General features: G+C 35.3%; 1 pseudogene; it reads left to right on the plus strand.

The window, feature by feature from the left end:
• The first annotated feature begins 3,124 nt into the window (after nt 1-3,124).
• Nucleotides 3,125-3,223, plus strand: LOC120096367 (U6 spliceosomal RNA; annotated as a pseudogene).
• Nucleotides 3,224-5,399: the final 2,176 nt, after the last annotated feature.

The raw sequence follows: 5,399 nt of genomic DNA on the forward strand, positions 1-5,399 counted from the left end.
GTGCTAAGAACTTGAATTTTTGTTTCTATCAAATTTGGAGAGGAAGACACTTACCATATGTACATTTTCTCAAGACGACAATATTTTCTCAAGAAGGGTGAGTATAACATCTTGTCTGAATCTATGTGAATGCACAAATTATGCACAGGGAATTTGTCATTACTGTCTTTAAGGGAGACCATGAAGGGGAAAATTGTGAGTGGTTTAACGAAAGCTTGGATTGCATTTTTAATCAACTGATAATTTGTATGGATATGAGGGAAAACTTTTAATTTACATAAATGTGATACTGAAATAACTAAAGAATAACAAGTTAGAGAATAGCTAGAGTATGCCCTTATTTTTAATGAAAAAATATAGGTACTCACAATTTATGAATTTAGCTATTTAGCTTTCTCAAAACTAAATTTTCCTGCAATAAATGTTTAAGACTTTATAACAGGTAAAATTACATTTTATATCTTTGCTGTGTACCATTAGCCATTCTCCTGTGCCTAGTTGACACACACATTATAAAGTGACTTTAATGAATGATAATATTGATATTGATTGTTTCCCATTTTTACTCTTTTTAAAATCAGTCATATGTTAGAAATGTTTATATTTCTTATAAATAGGATAGAATGAATGCATCCAATTCAAAAATCTAAAACAAATGTTAGTTGGCTCTAATTTTAGTTATTGTATAGCTGACATATTTTTATAATAGTAAAGCATTCTACTCCAAAGTACTAATATATCATTCACATTTTTACCAGAGTATGATTTTCAGTTGTATGCCCTAAATGTCTAAATTATGTATTTTCCCTATAATAAAGCTACTTTGTTTTGAATTTGTATTACTGATAATGAAGAAGCAGTATTGATTTCAATTTGTTATTGAGAAATTTTTTTACTGTACTTTAATGCATCAAAATGACACATATTTTTTAATTTTTATGGTTTTAGGAAAATTACATTCACTGCGAATAACTCTTTTATTCTAATTAGCAATAATCGCACCTCACATAAACCTCATCGGCTACAATACTGCCACTGTGCAAAGTTTATTTTCTTATTTCAGTCACTCATGTATTTTATTTCTCATTATACCTTGTTCCCATTTTAAAATGTACTTCTTTTCCATGATAAGTATTGCTCTACTATCCTTGTTATATCAATATCCATATTAATTGTCAAAATTATTTGCCTATTATCAAGCTCATGATCATTAAATTACTATGTCTCATATTTCAGCTCAGTGTCTTCCATATATATATATATATATATATATATATATATATATATATATATATATTACTATGGAACTATCCTAGTAATTTCATTTAGTACTCGAAAGAACTTCAGCTGAGTATTACAATATAACAAGAATGACTTCATCACCTTGGGATAGAGAGTCCTGCCAGACAAGTGGTAGCTAATGTTGATTATTCAAAGCCAGTGTTGACCATTGATGACCACTCTGTGAATCAGAGCTATAAATTTGATTTTTTTTTCTTTTTTTTCTCGGAGCTGGGGACCGAACCCAGGGCCTTGTGCTTGCTAGGCAAGCGCTCTACCACTGAGCTAAATCCCCAACCCCTATAAATTTGATTTTTATATTTCTTGTTTTAATCTTTCTTTCAAAATTTAACTATGTATGTTTCTTTCACTTATCAATTAATACTGAGTATGTTCTCAAAACTTTTATGAAAACTGAAAAATATTACCACCATAAAATTATTAAGTTTCAGAAGATTTAAATAATATTAGAAGTTAATTTTTCCTAAATTGTATTTCACTTTAATTTCTCATGAATACATTTTAGAATATTTTAAACAGTACTTAACATAAACATTAAAAATCTGTTTATTTTACCCTATAAAAATAGAGATGGTTTAATAGATGCTGCATGACAAAGACCAATACAACATTCTATGTTATTAAGAACAAAAATTAATATGGTAATAACTTAGGTACTCGGCAGAATCATAATTATATAAACATAATGTATGGAATAATCAAATGACCTTATTTTGGTATATGTTTGAACATGCAGAGTTTTATTTTTCCTAATAATTATTGGCAATGGTATGCATAATAATGAACTTTGTAAAGTAAGTGACATAGAATTGCCTTAAACTATTTCATTCTACAATTCTGATATTTTTTTTAAATATCAGATTTATAGAAGTGATTTAGTAGTTTGATAATATGAGGAATACTACAGATTAGTCTTACTTCTCTTAGATGCCACAAGAAAAGTAGTGGAATCATAGCAAAGGATTTTGGAGAATAATTTTAATCTACCAACAAGGTTGCTCTGGCAAAGGATCACATCCAAAGATCTTGTAGGTCTGCACAAGCCAGCTGAAATGACCCACATTTAATTCTTCTGGCTAGAATACAGACACACCCTTTGTGCACAAATTTAATCTATAACAATGAAGGTAAAATTAGTTTGTAGAATGAAGCAGCCATGTTTGAAGGTGATGTAATTGAGGGCCAGACAAAAATGATGCATTACAGAAAGTTTTGACAGAATAAATCAGAGATGGAATATTCTCAACTCTCTCAAGAATAGCACAGGAAAGATAATCTATTTAGGAGCAGTGCAAGGAGAAAGAATTAACCTTTTGGGAGTCAATGCAGTGAGTGAAATGTAATGGAGCTGGGTTTCTTTGAGAGTTCATGCAGTTGAGTTCAGGTGAGGGTAGGCAATTAAAGCCAATGAATAAGGAGCCAGAATATTAGAACAAATTGCCAAAGTTAGTGCAATTGCAGGTAGAGCAATTCAGTCACACACTGAGAGAGACCCGATTGGATCTGTCAGCTTGGAGAGGACTTTGAGCCAGAAGAGCTCAGTTAAAAGTCAGTCAGAGTTCAGAGAGAGCTGGAAAGGGCGTGCTTATTCAAGAGTAAGCCTCTCATGTGACAGTTACGTCATGAATAAAAGTGAGGTTTACAAGATTTAAACATTTCTGAAAATATTTTAAGTAAAGCATTTTATATCATGTCTAAAATAAATACCCTTTGATAGCATCAATAATAATGGGGAATACTTCAATTTTTTTCATAGCTATTTTCAAAGTCTTTTTGTCCTCTATTTCTGCTTCTCTACACATTGTGTTTTAAATTCATAACAGTGATCGCTTCGACAGCACAATTTATTTGGAATGACACAGAGATTAGTGTAGCCCTGTGCAAGGATGACACACAAATTTAGGAAGGGTCCTATGTTTGTTTAAGCAGATGGGCATTTTTGTCTTCATAGTGTTCCTGAGCACCTAGAAGTGGGGGTGACTATCGCAAGAGCTGTTGCTTGTATGTGGCACATGTTCTTCTATCTGGACTATCCTGCCAGCCTCAATGCGAGAAGAAGCGCTTAGCATCACAAAGACTTGAAATGTCATGGTTGGGGGATATGGAGAGCAGCCCTACCCAGTCAGAAAGGAAGGAGATGGGGGAGGAGGAAAGGATTGGCAGGGGGAACTGAGAGGGGAAAGTGAGCAGGATGCAGTGAATTATTAAAAATATTAAATTACATTTAAAAATAATAAAATTCATAACAACTCTTGAACACTCAAATGAGGAAGCAAACCCAGGGACTCATATTTGTTGAGGTTTTGTCTTTTGCTGTTATTGTAAAGCTAAGTGCTAGACCCTAAGATCTGCACTTTGCGCTGGCTTCTGGATAACTGACTACAGTTAATTCTGAGTGATAAATTAAAATGTAAGCAGTCAATAGCTAGAAGAATCACTTCCCCTTCTTCTTCCTAGGATCTTGTCTGTTTTGAACTTGAGCAGGTCTTCTATATTCCATCACTGACTGTGGCAGTAAGGACTAATCTACTTTGGCTCCTGCCTGATGGGTCGAAAGCACACACCCACCCAAGAGCAATATGGATTTATGGACTCGAGAATAAAACACACACACACACACACACACACACACACACACACACACACACACACACACCTACCTGTTAATTTTTGACATGCTGTGACCAGCTCCAATGCTGGGCACTCTTAAGCCTTCCCCTGCAATCTCAGGCCCAATTGAGAAAGTAGCCAGTGGTCATTTACAAGAATTCTTACAAGGCTGGTTGGCTTCCTCTCCTACAGCTCTTACATCCCATCCTTCTCCCCTAAGTCATGGTGACTCCCCTTCTCCCTTTTCCCCAATTTCCAGACCACTCAAATCTAAAGGTCCGCTCTCCGGTCTCCGCTCCCTGGTCTCAGCTCTCTGCTCTTGCTCTCGCTCTGCCCTCTCGCTCTGGCTCCCACTCTGCTCTTGCTCTAGCTCTGCCCTCTTGCTCTCGCTCTGCCCCAGCCATTGGCAGTTGACTACTTATTGATGTATAAAAAACCAATTGGGGACAAGGACATTCAACATTTGGACATGCAGAATTCAGAATAATTCAAAACATTAGAACCAATGGCCGAGAACTGTCTCTGTGATTTCCTGTGTGCATCAGGCCTGTTTTTAGAGGGAAACAATTTCATTGACGTCTTCTACCATCTCTGACTCTTATAATCTGTCCGTCCCATATTCTGGATACATCTTGATTAAAGTATTGAGGAAAGGTATGTGATATAGGCACCCCATTCAAAGCGGAGTTCTACAACGTCTCTCATACTATGCACATTGTCATTTGTGTGTTTCTTTGTTAACTCTCATCTACTGCAAGGAAAAGAGTCTCAGATTAGTGCTGGTCTATGGGTATTACAATATGTCATTAGAAGCTGTTTAGTTTACACATTCATTTAGCAGTATAATGAAAGTATGTTTCCCCCTAAGGACTGGTCATATCTGGTCGAATGCTTTTAAACTCATTAATGGTATAAGGTATAGGTTTTCTGAAGCATCCATTAAACCCAATAAAAAACTGATGGTTTAGTATCATAAAAATTGTGCCACTGTTGATACAGTGGGGATATCTTGCTTGCAGGAAAGGCTGAACAGTAACCCACAGTGTTCATATCTGAGAATTATGATTTCACTTTTTCTCCTGCTGTATTCAAAGTGCCTTACTGTACTATGAACAATAGTCACAATGATCACAGTGATGAAGCTGGCAAATGGGCAGTATTTTGATTTCTCCATCTTAGATGTTAGACGATAATAATCTCCTGCAATGGAGTTTTGCCATCAGGATTTGGAAGGATAATTAATAGTATCGGCAGCAGCCTGTGATATTTGCTGTGGAAGGGTTGATTCCAACCCTTTGGCTAATGACTATAAAGATCCTATCCATTTCTAGTACTAGAGATTTTATTTGGTAAAAATTAATAACTAAATGGGATATAGCCTCTTTCATTTAATAGACTAGAGCAGAGAATTTGTTAAACTGCTTTCATTCCTAGAGGGTTGCACATGCTTCACCTGCCCAAGAACTCTCGGGATTCACTAATGAAAC

Source organism: Rattus norvegicus, chromosome 13 (genome assembly GCF_036323735.1).
Source record: "Rattus norvegicus strain BN/NHsdMcwi chromosome 13, GRCr8, whole genome shotgun sequence".
Taxonomy (NCBI): Eukaryota; Metazoa; Chordata; class Mammalia; order Rodentia; family Muridae; genus Rattus; species Rattus norvegicus.